Raw genomic sequence first — 17723 nt, 5'->3', positions numbered from 1 at the left:
TTGTAAATGTTTCTTATCAGACTTAAAGAGTCCATTCTATCAGTAATTCTAAAAGGGAGGAGGGTATAGTAAAGCATGTCTGGTTCCCCCTTCCCATCATGGCCTGAACTAGTTTTTTCAGGTTAAATTTGGAATGCCCTTGGCTGAGAGGAAGAGTCCATTCAGTTGGTTTGGCAGGGGGCCTTAGAATGTTATTTTTGGCTTACAACTACAGTCACCATGTCGTACAATAGAGCTCTTGACCTTATTTCTCCTGTCTAACTAAATTTTTGTATCCTTTGACCATCATCTCCCCAAAACCCCGTTTTTAGTAAAGAAATTTTAGTAAAGAAAAAAAAGATCTTTTTTTAGTAAAAAAGTTTTAATAGTTTTATTAAGATATAATTCACATATGGCATTAGTCTGTTCTCCTGCCGCTAATAAAATCATACCCAAGACTGCTAATTTATAAAAAGAAAGATGTTTAACTGACTCACAGTTCTGTATTGTTGGGAAGGCCTTGTAACCACGTTGGAAGGTGAATGAGGAGCAAAGTCACATTTTACATGGCAGCAGGCAAGAGAGGGAGCACGTGCAGGGGAACTCCCCTTTATAAAACCATCAGATCTCATCAGACTTATTCACTCTCATGAGAGCAGCATGAGAAAGACCCACCCCATGATTCAGTTACATCCCACTGGGTCCCTTCCATGACACATGGGAATTATGGGAACTACAATTTGAGATTTGGGTTGGGATACAGCCAAACCATGTCACATACCATATGAAGTTTGGCTGAAAAGTCAACTCACATAAGGCAGATTCATTGAAGAAAAGGCATGCAAATGTATTAATGTGTATACACAGGAGCCTTTAGAATGAAGACCTAAAGATGCAGGGAAAATTGACCGTTTTTATGCGTAGGTTCAACAAAGTGTGGACAGCTGGTAGAAATAGGATTGGACAAAATGAATAAGATCTAATGCTGATAGATTGAGTCGGGAAACCCAGCAGGGCCTGTCTTTCTAACTTCTACTTGGCCTCTCCAAGAATGCCTTCTTCCTTCTGGGTGTGGGGAAGGACCATCTCTAGAATGGAGTCTTATAACCTACAGTCAAATGGGGTAGGTCAGATAATTTCTTTATGACTAGTATTTATACAGAAAGGCAGAGTAAAAGTTAGAGAAATGTTTTTAGCTTTTATGGATGGTTTGGGAAAAATGGGTTCTGGTTTCTATGACCCACTTCAGGATGGAGGGATTCTAATTTGTATGGTTAGCCTTGGGGGAGAATGGGACGCAGAGATAGGAGAGCATGAGAGAGTCAGAGAAAAATGTTTGCTTCTGAGCCTACTTCTTAGGCCCTTCATTTTGGGATATTGTTTTCTGAGCCCCAGAAATACAATTCACCCATGTAAATTATATTATTCAATCTTTTTTTAGTATATTCTTAGAATTATGCAACCATCTAATTTAAATCTAATTTTAGAACATTTTCATTACCATAGAAAGAAGCCCTTTCTCCATTAGCAGTCACTACCCATTTCCCACCAACCTCCCAGCCCTAGGCAATTACTAATCTATTTTCTGTCTCTATAAATTTTTGTATTCAGGATAGCTCATATAAATAGAATCATGTAATATGTAGTCTTTTGTGACTGACTTCATCCACTGAGCATAATGTTTTAAGGTTCTTCTGTGTTGTACCATTCCTTTCTAATGACAAATCAAATATTTCACTCTGTGGATATGCCATACTTATTTATCAGTTGGTGGATACTGGGATTATTTCCACTTATTGACTATTGTGTTTAATGTTGTTATAAATATTTTTGTGCAAGTTTTTGTTTGGACATGTTTTACTTTTTATATTTTAAGTAGAGACAGGGTCTTGCTATGTTGCCTAGGCTGGCCTGAAACCTCTGGCTTCTTCCTGGTTCAGCCTCCCAGAGTGCTGGGATTACAGGCATGAGCCACTGCACTTGACCTTTTTTGTGGTTGCGTTTTTTTTTTTTTTTTTTTTTTTTTTTGAGACAAGGTCTTGCTATGTTGCCCAGACTGAAGTGCAGTGGCATGGTCATGGCTCACTACAGTCTCGAATTCCTGTGCTTAAGTGATCCTCCTGCCTCAGCCTCCTGAGTAACTGAGACTACATGTGTGTACCACCTTGCTTTGCAAAGTTTTTGTGTTTTGTCTTTGGGAAAATGGTACCTCACTCTATTGGCCAGGCTGGTCTTGAACTCCTGGCCTCCAGTGATTCTTCCACCTCAGCCTCCTAAAGCACTGTGTATTAGTCCATTTTCGTGCTACTGATAAAGACATGCTTAAGACTGGCAAGAAAAATAGGTTTAATTGGACTTACAGTTCCACATGGCTGGGGAGACCTCAGAATCACGGCAAGAGGTGAAAAACACTTCTTACATGGCAGCAGCAAGAGAAAATGAGGAAGATGCAAAAGCAGAAACCCCCAATAAAACCATCAGATCTCGTGAGACTTATTCACTACCACGAGAACCGTATGGGGGAAATTGCTCCCATGATTCAAATTATCTCCCACCAGGTCCCTTCCACAATATGTGAGAATTATGGGAGTACAATTCAAGATGAGATTGGGGTGGGGACACAACCAAATCATATTATTCCACATGTGGCCCCTCCAAATCTCATGTCCTCACATTTCAAAATCAATCATGCCTTCACAACAGTCTCCCAAAGCCTTAACTCATTTCAGCATTAACCCGGAAGTCCACAGTCCAAAGTCTCATCTGAGACAAGGCAAGTCCCTTCTACCTATGAGCCTGTCAAATCAAAAGCAAGCTCATTACTTCCTAGATACAATGGGGGTACAGGTATTGGATAAATACAGCCTTTCCAAATTGGAGAAAATGGCCAAAACAAAGGGGTTGTAGGGCCCATGCAAGTCTGAAATCCAGCAGGGTAGTCAGATTTTAAAGCTCCAAAATGATCTCCTTTGACTCCAGATCTCACATCCAGGTCATGCTGATGCAAGAGGTAGGTTCCTATAGTCTTGGGAAGCTCCTCCCCTGTGGCTTTACAGGATATATTCCCCCATTTTGGCTGCTTTCACAGGCTGGCATTGAACGTCTGCAGCTTTTCCAGGTGCACGGTACAAGCTGTTGGTGGATCTACCATTCTGAGGTCTGGAGGATGGTGGCCCTCTTCTCACATCTCTACTAGGTGGTACCTCAGTAGGGATTCTGTGTGGGGGCTCTGACCCCACATTTCCCTTCCACACTGCCTTAGCAGAGGTTCTCCATGAGGGCCCCACCCCTGCAGCAAACTTTTGCCTGGGCATCCAGGCACTTCCATACATCTCCTGAAATCTAAGCAGAGGTTCCCCGATCCGAATTATTGACTTCTGTGCATTTGCAGGCTCAACACCATGTGGAAGCTGCCAAGGCTTGGTGCTTGCACTCTCTGAAGCCATGGCCTAAGTCCCTTTCAGCCACTACTGGAGCAGCTGGGACACAGGGCGCCAAGTCCCTAGGCTGCACAGAACAGACTGGCCCTGGGCCCGGTCCAGGAAACCATTTTCTCCTAGGCCTCTGGGCCTGTGACAGGAGGGGCTGCTGTGAAGGCCTCTGGTATGTCCTGGAGATGTCTTCTCCATTGTCTTGGGGATTAACATTTGGCTTCTTGTTACTTATGCAAATTTATGCAGCTGGCTTGAATTTCTCCTCAAAAAATGGATTTTTCTTCTCTATCACATTGTCAGGCTGCAAATTTCCTGAACTTTTATGCTCTGCTTCCCTTATAAATCTGAATACCTTTAATAGCACCCAAGTCAACTCTTGAATGCTTTGCTGCATAGAAATTTCTTCTGTCAGATACCCTAAATCATCTCTCTTAAGTTCTAAGTTCCACAAATCTCTAGGGCAGGGGCAAAAGGCCCCCAGTCTCTTTGCTAAAACATAACAAGAGTCACCTTTGCTCCAGTTCCCAACAAGTTCCTCATCTCCATCTGAGACCACCTCAGCCTGGACCTTATTGTCCACATAGCTATCAGACTTTTGGTCAAAACGATTCAACAAGTCTCTAGGAAGTTCCAAACTTTTCCACATTTTCCTGTCTTCTTCTGAGCCCTCCAAACTATTCCAATCACTGCCTGTTACCCAGTTCCAAAGTCACTTCCATATCTTTTCAGCAACAGCCCACTCTACTGGTACCAATTTACTATATTAGTCCATTTTCATGCTACTGATAAAGACGTACCAAAGACTCAGAAGAAAAAGAGGCTTAATTGGATTTACAGTTTCACACTGCTGGGGAGGCCTCAGAATCATAGTGGGAGGTGAAAGGCACTTCTTACATGGTAGTGGCAAGAGAAAATGAGGAAGATGCAAAAGTGGAACCCCTGATAAAACCATCAGATCTTGTGAGACTTACTCACTACCACGAGAACAGTATGGGGGAACTTACTCACTACCACGAGAACAGTATGGGGAAAACTGCCCCCGTGATTCCAATTCTCCCCCACTGGGTCCCTCCCATGACATGTGGGAATTATGGGAATACAATTCAAGTACACAACAAAACCATATCACAACCAAACCATATCACAGCCAAACCATATCATACTGGGATTACAGTCATGAGCTATCATGCCTGGCGTGCTATTTTCTTTATTATTTTTTAATTATAAATTTATTCATTTTTATTTATTATTATTATTTTGAGAGACAGGGTTCCTGCTCTGTCACCCAGGGTAGAGTGCAGTGGGGCAATCATAGCTTTCTGCAGTCTTGGACTCCTGGGTCCAAGCAAGTCTCCTGCCTCAGCATGAGTAACTGAGACTACAGTTATGTGCCACCATGTTCAGCCAATTTTAAATTTTTTGTAGAGATGTATCTCGTAATATTGCCCAGGCTGGTCTTGAACTCCTGGCTTCAAGCCATCCTCCCACTTGCTTCTCAAAGCACTGGGATTACAAGCCTGAGCCACCGTGCTCAGCTGTTTTTATTTCTCTTGGATGTATACTTATGAGTAGAATTGCTAAATCATATGATAACTCTATATTTAACTTTTGGAGGTATTTCCAAATTGTTTTCAAAACCACCTGCACCATTTTACAATGTTACCAGAGGTAAATTAAGTTTGCAGTATATACACACCCTTGTCAGCATTTATTATTGTTTATCTTTTTAATTTTAACTTTCCTAGTGGGTATGAAGTGGTATCTCATTGTGATTTTGATTTGCATTTTCTTAATCACCAAAGATGTTGAGCATCTTTTTCTTTTACTTATTGGCCATTGGCCATTTCTCTATTTTTTTTTTTTTTTTTTTTTTGGAGAAATGTGTATTCAAACCCTTTGCCTAATTTTTAATTGGGTCATCTTCCTATTGTTGAGTTGTAAGTGCTCCTTATACATTCTAGATACAGGTCTCTTATTAGGTATATAATTTGCAAATATTATTCCCTATTCTGTAAAGTGTCTTTTTTCTTTCTTGATAGTATCACTTATAGCACAAAATTTTCAGTTTTGATGTAATCCAATTTATTTAGGTTTTCTTTTGTCATTTGTACTTTTGCTGTTGTATCTAAGAGCAAAGAAAGTAGGTTACAAAGAAAACTTTGAAAAGAAAACTCAACCCCTAGAATCACAGTAATTAAAAAGTAATGATACAAATAAATGAAGCACAAATATTTATGAAAATAGGTAGTCAGTCATTACTTTTAAAGTTCTATTACTCTATGCTGTAATTATCTCCCTCAAGGAGCCATAGTGAGAGGCATAGTTATGGAGGCCAAGTCCCTGGGACAGTCCCGAAGGAAGAGTGGCCCATTGCAATGTGTAAAGCAGCTCAAGTTGCATGGACACCTTTAGTCACATGCAGGAGCTAGCTTCAGTCAAACTGTGGAAGAAGAATGTACTCATTGAAATACTCCCTCCTACAATGCCCAACTTGATATCAAAATACTGCCCCCCGACTCTCATATCCCTTACACCACTTTATTTTTCTCCATGTCACTTATTACCTGCAACAAAGCCCATGTTTAATTACATAGTGCCTGTCTCTCCCATTAGAATATAAGCTCCGGCCGGGCGCGGTGGCTCAAGTCTGTAATCCCAGCACTTTGGGAGGCCGAGACGGGCGGATCATGAGGTCAGAAGATCGAGACTATCCTGGCTAACACGGTGAAACCCTGTCTCTACTAAAAAGTACAAAAAACTAGCCTGGCGAGGTGGCGGGCGCCTGTAGTCCCAGCTACTCGGGAGGCTGAGGCAGGAGAATGGCGTAAACCCAGGAGGCGGAGCTTGCAGTGAGCTGAGATCTGGCTACTGCACACCAGCCTGGGCGACAGAGCGAGACTCCGCCTCAAAAAAAAAAAAAAAAAAAAAAGAATATAAGCTCCATGAGGCAGGAATGTCTGTCTATTTATTGCTATACCTCTAGGGTCTATAGCATGACCTGGTGCTCAACAGATATTTGTTGAATGAACAAATAAATTACAGTGCTGGGATTCAGAATGCTGACTCTGCAGCCACACTACCTTGGCTTGAATCTCAGGTTAGTATGATTAGCTGGTAAACTTTGGTAAGCTACTTAGCTGTTTTGTGTCTCAATAGCCTTCTCTAAAAAAATGGGGTATGCCTATACTATGTGATTTGTGTGAGTATTAAAAAAAGATAATATAAGCAAAGTGTTTAGAACAGTGATAAATGGATAGTAAATGCTCAATAATATTAGCCGTTGCTATTATTGAATAGTCAAAATAAAGTATGTAATTATATATCAATCACTCTGTAATACAAAACTGGAAATAGAGATGCAGGTAAGTTAAGCAATTTTTAGAGTCAAACAACGGGTGAATGGGGTAAAGAAAAAAGGAGAAGGCCCAGGATCCAAAACCAGCTCATATGGCTCCACCGCCCTATCAATTGGGCTGCATTTCGGGTTTGGGATTGTGAAGACACAAACACTTCTTAAAGGTAGGATGCTGTCCTTGCTGATGTCATTGTGGCAAGAGGTCAGGGTTAACATGGGGCTGGAACCTGAAGAATGCGATTTAGCATTTCCCAAAGTCTGTTCTGTGGACATTAAGTCCAATAACATGCTCAGAGCAAAACACAGTTAAGTTTCAGGAACGCTCAACACTCACTCTGTCCCTCCTTAGATATCATCAGTGCGTGTTAACATATTAAAGGCTCTGTGAAATCTTCCCATGAAGAATCCTGTTTAACTCTTTTACACATTCTCCTCAAAGCATATTTAACTATAGAACCCTTTGCGCACGTTATGTCTACCGACACTGCAGAGCCGAGGTTCTGCAGAACATATTTAGAAAGGCACCAGTATAATTAAACCTGTCCAAACCAGGGTTGGCTGCTGGTGAGGTTGGTCAGACCAGTGGGCGGTGATACCCGGAGGATGAAGAGATCCACCCAGTGAGGGCAGCCAATTGGAAACCAGTCCAGCAGCAGGAGGCCAGGGGACTATCCAGTCTTGGATGAATCTAGAACATGATGGCAGTTGGTATGAGGCCCTGGCAGATAGTAGCACCCAGCAGACAGCATCACAGAGTCCCAACACTGCAGAGCTTAGCACCTGGGAAAGCTGGGGAAAGACCACATGCTGAGGTTCCAGGAAGGAGTGAGAATAATCCCTGGGGCCTGGTAGCTGGTAAGTGGATCTCAAATGTAAGCTTGGAGTTCAGGGATGGAGGCATAAAAGCAAAGAGAGATTTCGTCTCTAGGGGCTGAGAAATATCATTCAGGAATTCAAGAAGAGGCAAAAGTCCATCAAAAAAGGTTACAAGAAGTGAAGTTGGAGTAAGAGGGGCCAGAAGCTTGGTGTCAAAAAGCAAAGTCACGGTGGAGTTATGCCATGCAGGGGCGAAGATCAAATGTGATTCCTTAAATCCTTCATGATTTTCACTTCATCATGTGCACAGAAACTAAGCTGAGCCTATAGGTGAGGGATAAGGGGCTGTGGCTATGGGGAAAGGAGGGCCCAGGGGCTGGGTGCGTTGGCTCATGCTTGTAATTCCAGCACTTTGGGAGGCCAAGGTGGGTGGATCACCTGAGGTCAGAAGTTTGAGACCAAGCTGGCCAACATAATGAAACCCCGTCTCTACTAAAAATACAAAAAAAAAAAAAAAAAAAAAAAAAAAAATTAACCAGGCATGGTGGCACGTGCCTGTAATCCCAGCTACTCGGGAGGCTGAGTCAGGGAGAACTGCTTGAGCCCAGGAGGTAGAAGTTGCAGTGAGCTGAGATAGTGCCACTGCACTCCAGCCTGGGCAACAGAGTGAGACTCTATCTCAAAAATACAAACAAACAAACAAACAAAACAAACAAAAAACGGGCCCCAGGAGGAAAGGCAGTCATTACAGCACACAAAGTTAACATACCCATCAGATGCATCCAAATAGCAGGTGGCTATAGTCCCACAGTTATTCCTGCTTCTTGTGTCCTAGGCATCTGATCCCCATCCGAGTGCTGTCTGTGCTATACTAGATTGCATCTTAAGCTGGCTGGTATCCCGGGATGCACTTTGCAGCCTCAAGGTTGGATTTTCAGCCCCTGACACCAGGAAGAATAATCAGGCTCCTATTTGGGCTGTTCTGCACCATTTCCTAGGGACAGACTCCCCTCCCAGAGCAGTCAAGATATTCTGGAAGTATACGAATGCTACTATATAGATTTGGTTGATGTCCAAGTTAAGTTTTTAAGCAAGAGAACTTGTCATAAAATTACCCTGGATCACTGTCAATACTTCGAAGCCAGCTAAAGTTACTCTGCCCAGTAACGTTTTGGAGATGGTGTCTGCCAGACTCTGGGCATATTTATGATTTTCTCATCTCAATTCATGCCGATGAAGCCAAAACTTCTTCCCCCCATTCTCTGCTGGGACTACATAAAGTGGTTTCCTACTGGGGTACTCTAAAACATATAGTTAGGAGATGTGGCAGGTATTTTAAAAACTTTGTATTTAAAACACTTAACACATATCTAGGATATAAAACCAATCACAGTACAAGGTAGAGATCCAGCAAATTATGGTGAGAACAAAGAAAGAAAAAAAATATGCCAACATGGTGAAACCCCGCCTCTACTACAATTACAAAAAATTAGCTGGGTATGGTGGCACGCACCTGTAGTCCCAGCTACTTGGGAGGCTGAGGAAGGGGAATCTCTTGAACCTGGGAGGTGGAGGTTGCAGTGAGCCGAGACCGCACCACTGCATTCCAGCCTGGCAACAGAGCGAGACTCCGTCTCAAAAACAAAAAAAAAAGACTTGAATGAAAATGAAAATGATAGGAAGTCTTCATGGAGGAAGAGACATTTGAACAGGGCCTTGAAAGATAAAGGAAAGAACAGTATGTTGATATTGTTCATTTACTTGCTGGGCTCTAGAGGGTTTCAATCTCGGGAACGTACGAAGGGATACTTCAGAGTTAAGAAAGGGATTGTCTTGCTTTCAGCTTTAATATTTTGACCCCAAGTTAACGATCACTTCAGTAAAAATGAAAGCAATTGAAAAATTGATTGATATTTTGTTTCTCCCCTGGCCTCTCCATGTTCTCATTAGAAAAAAGAAAAAAATAAATAAAGAAAGGAACTCTCTCTCTCTCTCTTCTTAGTTTTGGACTTCCTTTTTTTTTTTTGAGACGGAGTCTTACTCTGTCGCCCAGGCTAGAGTGCAGTGGCGCAATCTTGGCTCACTGCAAGCTCTGCCTCCAGGGTTCACGCCATTCTCCTGCCTCAGCCTCCTGAGTAGCTGGGACTACAGCCACCCGCCACCGCGCCCGGCTAATTTTTTGTATTTTTAGTAGAGACGGGGTTTCACCGTGGTCTCGATCTCCTGACCTTGTGATCCGCCGCCTCGGCCTCCCAAAATGCTGGGATTACAGGCATGAGCCACCGCGCCCGGCCTTGGACTTCCTTGACCAAAGGAAATAGCAGGTAGTATATTTTCTTTTTGTATGTAACATGTTTTGTTATACATGTATGATGTATGTAATTTGTTTTGTATGTAATGTTTTTGTATGTATGTTTTTGTTTTGTATGTGATGTGGGGGAAGAGTGGGAAGCCCCAGGTCAACTCTAAAAATACTTTGCTTACAAATATGGATGGAAATGAACACAATTGAATCTGACGGGGGAAGGGACTGGAGGCTGGTGCAGTCGAACAGGAAGAGTTATTTGACCCAGAGGAGTTTGGTAGAGCTATGTAGACTGTAGAAACCTAAGATCCCATTTGAATAAGGCAGCCCAAAGATAGCAGGACCTCATGTGAGGATGGCCTGGTGGTACTGAAAGCCTGCGTGAAGGTAGAAGCCAGTGACACTGACTAGAAGACACAGAGACCCACAGGTAGTGAAGAAACACTAACCGTCAGGGCATCAAATACCAGAACACTCTAAGACTGGGTTCCTCACCATTTCTGTGAACCTACATAAGCCCAGTGGAACTGTAACAGGTTTGTTGTCTGCTGCTCAGTGAGTTAATATCTCCAGACACTGTGGGCAGGGAGTTGCAGCAGAGAAAGAGTTGAACAGTCATAGGACAGACAAACCAGGAGATGAGAGGAAGTCTCAGATCTGTCTCCACAAGACGTGGGGAGTTTTTCTTTTTTTTCTTTTTCTTTTTTTCAGGCAGAGTCTTGCTCTGTTGCCAGGCTCGAGTGCAGTGGCGTGATCTCGGCTCACTGCAGCTTCCGCCTCCTGGGTTCAAGCGATTCTCCTGCCTCAGCCTCCTGAGTAGCTGGGATTACAGGTGCACGCCACCACGCCCGGCTGATTTTTGTATTTTTAGCAGAGGCGGGTTTTCACCGTGTTGGCCAGGATGATCTTGATCTCTTGACCTCGTGATCCGCCTGCCTCAGCCTCCCAAAGTGCTGGGATTACAGGCGCGAGCCACCATGCCCACCCAGGAGATGGATTTTTAAAGAGATCTGGACAGGTGATGGCTAAAGTGTGAGGGTTGCTGATTCGCTGAGAAATGAGGGGTGAAGTGATGGGACAGAGCCCTGAAGAAACTGCTTTACTTGGTGGGGATTTTCAGTTGGCATCAGCCACTCTGCTGGAAATCAGAATCTGAGGAACACCTTTAGAAATTCTTGGGTGAGAAGGTCCAGTGTCAGGATTCCATCTCTAGGAACAATGGGAGAACAGGTGGCCTGTGTGCTATGTGACTCTTAGTTAGTTCGCAGCTGCCGGGGAGTGGCCGGAAGTACCCCAGTGCACCCTGGGCAGTGCCTAACCATAATTCTGCCTAAAGCCTGGCTTGCAATTTGCATTAACCTTGTGCGGGCAGTTTTACCAGTGGAAGAGGGGAAAGAAAGCCTCAATTATTAGTCATATTGGACTCCAAATTGACTTTGGTGGGTGAGGGCTGTGAGCCAGATTTTAATTTGATTTACAAAATTTAAGAAATAATGACATTTTTTCACCTCGAGTATCATGGAAAAATTCATGACTATCATATTTGAAAATCTGCAGTGATCTATTAGAAAATCCCACATCTAACTTCCAAGTTGTTCTGCAGAAAGGCAGCTCAAGTTTTCATATCCATCTTGCAGTCATTAAGAACAGCGTCTTGCCGGCCGGGCGTGGTGGCTCAAGCCTGTAATCCCAGCACTTTAGGAGGCCGAGACGGGTGGATCATGAGGTCAGGAGATGGAGACCATCCTGGCTAACACGGTGAAACGCCGTCTCTACTAAAAAATACAAAAAACTAGCCGGGTGAGGTGGCAGGCGCCTGTAGTCCCAGCTACTCGGGAGGCTGAGGCAGGAGAATGGCGTGAACCCGGGAGGCGGAGCTTGCAGTGAGCCGAGATCCAGCCACTGCACTCCAGCCCGGGCGACAGAGCGAGACTCCATCTCAGAAAAAAAAAAAAAAAAAAAAAAAAAAAAAAAAAAAAAAAACAGAAAAAAACCGCGTCTTTTGAATCAGAAAGACCTGAATTTGAATAAAGACAGTACTTCTTATAAGGCAATAGTTCCTTAATATTTTGAGTTTCAGGTGCCTCATCTGGCATAGGGTTATCATGAGGTTACTGGGCTGATACAGTTCTATAAAGCACTTAGCTCATTACCTGTTGCTTAGAATGTATTTTGCAAATGGTCTCTCTTCTTTTTCTTTTTCTTTTTCTTTCTTTTTTTTTTTTTTTTTGAGATGGAGTCTGGCTCTGTCGCCCAGGCTAGAGAGCAATGGTATGATCTCAGCTCACTGCAACCTCTGCCTCCCAGTTCAAGTGATTCTCCTGCCTCAGCTTCTCGAGTAGATGGGATTACAGGTGCCCACGATCATGCCCAGCTAATTTTTGTATTTTTGTAGAGACAGGGTTTCACCATGTTGGCCAGGCTGTTCTTGAACTCCCGACCTCAGATGATCCGCCCGCCTCTGCCTCCCAAAGTGCTGGGATTATAAGCGATAGCCACCATGCCTGTCCCACAAATGGTCTCTTATTATGATATATTTGTGGTACTGAGACTGGAATCATGAATATGATCACCTGGGCTCTACTGCACTGAAAGGGGAGTTTGGGTAGATCCCCTCTTGTCAGAGTTCTCCCTCATCCCTACTTTCCTTTTTTGTTTCATGAGACAGAGTTTCACTCTGTCATCCAGGCTGGAGTGCAGTGGTGGATCTCAGCTCACTGAAATCTCTACCTCCTGGGTTCCAGTGATTCTCCTGCCTCAGCCTCCTGAGTGGCTGGGATTACAGGAGTGTACCACCATGCCTGGCTAATTTTTGCATTTTTAGTAGAGACAGGGTTTTGCCATGTCGCCCAAGCTGGTCTCTCGAACTCCTGGCCTCAAATGACCTGCCCACCTTGGCCTCCCAAAGTGCTGGGATTACAGGCGTGAGCCACCGCGCCCTGCCCCTGCTTTTCTACCCATAACACTTTAAAATGACAAGTGGCTGCACCCCATGTTCAGCAGTAAAGAAGAGGTCTTGTTTATGAGTATAGATAGCTGTGAAAGAAAACAATGAAGTAAGAATTATCTTATTTTTATTTGTTAGTTTATGTAAATTACGCATGACATATTCTATACGCTTTCATAAGTTCTCCTCTGACAGAGTACATTGAATAACATGTGAAACATAATTTGGAACTAAAATAGTGACCAGAGGACAAAGAAAAAACAAACACAACCAACAACAACAGAAAAAAACCATTCTGTATTTCTTTATAGCAATGTAAGAATAAAACTGAAATTTAAAAAAATTCTGAAAAAACCGTCTAAGAACATTATTTATTAATTTATTTGCAAAAAATTTTTTGGGGACAAGATCTTGCTTTATCACCCAGGCTGGAGTACAATGGCATGATCATAACTCACTATAGCCTCAACATGCCAGGCTCAAGAGTTCCTCTTGTCTTAGACTCTCGAGTAGCTTGGATTACAGGAACCCACCACCATGCCTGGCAAGTTAAAAGAATTTTTTTTTTGTAGAGATGAGGGTCTCACTATGTTGCCCAGACTGGTCTCGAACTCTTGTGCTCAAGCGATCCTCCCACCTTGGCCTCTCAAATTGTTGGGATTATGGGCATGAGCCACTGTGCCCAGCCAAAATCTATTTTAGAAGCATTGAGTGACACCTTTTGAGAAGAGAGAAAGTGGGAAACACTATGGAGAAACAGGGTAAACAGAGTGGAAAAATCCCTGGAATAAGCCATTCTAAGATGGAGCAGCCTCAAGGGCCATTTTTGCTTTGGAATTCTTCGAGGAGCACTGCTTGTCTCTGCTCACGTCTCTGTAAATCCAGAAAGCTGCTCAGACCTGACCTGTCATTGGGAGGGCCAGAGATGGAGCAGGAGTGGAGGTGAGCAGAGGTCTGGCGTTGCTGCCATCACATTGAGGAGAGATTCAGAGCCCTGGTCTTCAAAGATAATTCCCTCTCTGATAGAATGTATTCCCTTTTCTGGGAGAAAGATGAATTCAGGACTCAACTTTGTTTTAGGTCACTCTTTTACAAATGGTAGGAAAGGATTTTTGAAATACTGCTTCTCAAACTTCAATGTGCGCACAAATCTCTTGGTGTTTTATTTATTTATTATTTATTTATTTATTTATTTGAGGTGGAGTTTCACTCTGTTGCCCAGGTTGGAGTGCAGTGGCGCAATCTTGGCTCACTGCAACCTCCGCCTCCTGGGTTCAAGCAATTCTCCTGCCTCAGCCTCCCAAGTAGCTGGGATTACAGGTGCCCAACACCATGCCCGGCTAATTTTTATATTTTTAGTAGAGACGGGGTTTCGCTGTATTGGCTAGGCTGGTCTCGAACCCCCGTCCCTGTGATCCACCCACCTTGGCCTCCCAAAGTGTTGAGATTACAGGTATAAGCCAGCACACCCAGACTTGGTGTTTTAAAATATGGTATATTAATAGAAAATATGAGGCATAGAAAGGCCGGCAGATTAGGAGACAAGTTGTTACTGAAAAGAGAGTTCATAAGTCACAGTCCCCAAGAGGCAGGGGGATGCCAGGCTATGGGGAACCACACAGGAATACCGTGGGGTCAACCATGGGGCAGGGGGAGAAAGGGGAGTGGCGGCCAAGAGTTGTCATTGTGGTTTCTACAAAAAGGAATGGGGGAGGCAAGGTAAGCAGACTTGGGATTGGCTAGTTTGAATAATTTCAATGGGCTCTGGGGCATGGGGGCTGCAGCTCTGTTCTTAGTTGGCTGATCCCTGGCCCTAGGATGATTAGGACAGGGAAGTACTGGCTCTGAATGTGACAGCTCCATAAAGGAGGTGGTTGGTGGTGGACTCTGGCTGGGTTGGTTTGTATTTGAAAAACACACCCTGGTTGAGTTGCTTACCATCTCTAGGACTTGGCCAACCCTGGGAGGAGCAGTCCCTCTAGGATCAGCAAGGCTCCACATGTTAAAGCCTCAGAATACAGAAAATCAAAGACATGGCTAATAAACCTGGGGAGGTTGAGAAACACCAACTCCCGGGGCCCAGCACCATCTGACTCCCGGGGTCGGAGGTGAGGCTCATCATTTGCGTTTCTAACCAGTTCACAGGTAGTTTGCGGACCATGCTTTAAATAGCACTGCTCTGAAGGAGATGAGCAGGCCATTGCAGGCATCCCCAAAATGTACTCTGTGTAGAGTAAGCTTGTTCTCAAACAGCTCCCATCACAGCTGCCGTAGCTGCTCACCAGGCTCAAATTGAATAATGTGGTTCAATGTAGAGAAGGGCGAACTAGATGTGGTTGAGTATAATTCAAAGCCATTGAGGCTGCCCCCACACATACCCAGATACCTAAAGGGAAGTAGAGTTCCGTAAGTTAACTGGTTGCCAACCATTTAAGTGAACTTCACCTATAAGAAGGCATAGGCTAGAGGCTGTGGAGATTTTATTTTTATTCAGGTATAATACAAGCCACAAAGATATAGGTTGATGAGTCTTCAAAATGTGAGGCATGTAACACAACCCAGATCAAGAAATAGAATCTTTACTAGCACCACAGAAAGATAGCACCCCCACATTCCGCATCCCAGTTACTGAGCCACCGATAATCTTCTTACTATTTTTGTTTTAGAGACAAGGTCTCACTCTGTCGCCCAGGCTGGAGGGAAGTGGGGTGATCTCAGCTCACTGCAGCCTTGATCTCCCAGGCTCAAGTGATCCTCCTGCCTCAGCCTTCCGAGTAGCTGGGACTATAGATGAGTATCATCACACTTGGCTAATTTTTTAATTTTTTATAGAGATGAGGTCTTATTATGTTGCCTTGGCTGGTCTTGAACTCCTGGCCTCAAGGGATCCTCCTGTGTCAGCCTCCTAAAGTGCTGAGATTGCAGGTGTGAGCCACCGCACAATCACTTGACTTTTGGTCACCATAGGTAAGTTTGGCCTGGTTTTGAAATTTTGTAGATTACATCTTTTGTTTTTTAGGTATCTCTTCATACACTCCACAGTGTGAGACTGATCCACATTGTTTTGTAGAACAATGGCTCGTTCTCATTGCTCTGTGGTGTTCCATTGTGCAAATGAACCGCAGTTTGTCCTTCCTACTGGGGATGGCATTTTGGTTGTTTCCAGTTTAGTGCACTGTTGTGAACATTCCTGTACCTGTCCTGTACAAGCTGTTGGGCATATACCCATATTTGTAATTCATAAGAATTTATATTCAGCCAAATAGATTTCCAAAGTGGTTATGCCAATTTACCTTCACAGCAGCAATGAATGGTTTTCTTCAGTTTAACCATTCTGATGGGTGTATAGTGGTATCACATTACAATTTTGATGTGTACAGGTGGACAATATGGGCAAGAAGCATAGGGTAAATGAGGGTGTGGAGGTTGAGATGTACATGTTATCTTTAGGGCAGCTCAATGAGGTTAAAATGCCTTTGTGAGAAATGGAACTGGATGTTTCAGGAGCAATTAGAATGACACAGGTCATAAATGCTCTCCTCCAGGCAGGCAGGGAGTACACGCAATGTTTGAACCAGGAAGCTACAAACTGGACAGCTAGGAAGAAAGTGACAGTTGAATTAGACATTCAGAAACCACAAACAGAGATCTCCAGAGATTCTCTGTAGTAAAAATGTAACTATTGAGCTTTTCCTATGTGCTAGAAGCTGTGTTACTAGGGCAGTGTACATATAAACATGAGTAAATCACATTCCCCGCATCTCATGGAGACCACAAATATCGAGGAGAGAGGGGTAAGATAGAAGGGTGAGATATAAAATAAGTAAGGCATTGGGATAAATCCTACTGCAGAGACTCACACAAGCTGCGTCTTTGCTCTGGAATCAAGAAGAAGATACTTATCAGTTTGGTCTATTAGGGCTGGAGAATACTTCACGAGGAGGTGATGTTGTACCTCAGTCTTGATCAATTAGTGGTGGTTCATTAAGAAGATAATGAAGGGCCAGGCTTGGCGGCTCACACCTGTAATCCCAGCACTTCAGGACACCGAGGTGGGTGGATCACGAGGTCAAGAGATCGAGATCGAGACCATCCTGGCCAACATGGTGAAACCCCATCTCTACTAAAAATAGAAAAATTAGCTGGGCATGGTGGTAGGCACCTGTAATCCCAGCTACTCAGGAGGCTGAGGAAGGAGAATCACTTGAACCTGGGAGGCGGAGGTTGCAGTGAGCTGAGATTGCACCACTGCACTCCAGCCTGGCGACAGAGTGAGACTCCATCTCCTAAATAAATAAATAAGAAGATAATGAAGAGAGAAGAATGAGCAATGGTTTCAAGATGCAGAAGATTACGGTGTGGCTGGAGAAAGTCCAGTAGTTTTGTGTACATGCACGAGGATGGTGATAGCAGGCTGAAATTGTGTTTTGAGAGCAGATTGGGATAGGCCTTGCAAACACAACTGAACATGACTTTGTATATGGGCAATGAACAGCCAAGGAAGGTCTTCAAAGAGGGGGTTGCTGTGATCCCATGGAAGGATATTGCCATGACATAGGCATTGTGATCTAAGGTAGACAGCAGGGGAAATAAAAATAAAGCGACAGATGTGACTTCAAATAAAATATGGCTCAGTTCTCCTCTTGCAGGGCAAGAATCCTCATTTATTGGGAACTGGAAAAGTACTTAAGGTGAGGATTTTGTTCTGCTAGGGTGGGCCCAGTCTGAAGGTAATTTTTCAAAAGCAGCTGCTCTAAGTGCTAGTTAAATGGCACCAGGGGATTCACTGGACACAGGTGTCATGTTCAATCTTATCCATCTATCAATAAAGCCAGACTCCCAGCGCCAGTTGGATGGCAGCACGGCACCTCTGAGACAGGAATTCTA

This window comes from Rhinopithecus roxellana, chromosome 19, assembly GCF_007565055.1.
Source record: "Rhinopithecus roxellana isolate Shanxi Qingling chromosome 19, ASM756505v1, whole genome shotgun sequence".
In the NCBI taxonomy this organism is placed as follows: Eukaryota; Metazoa; Chordata; class Mammalia; order Primates; family Cercopithecidae; genus Rhinopithecus; species Rhinopithecus roxellana.
The sequence above is the reverse complement of the archived record's forward strand: the minus strand, read 5'-3'. Positions refer to the sequence as shown.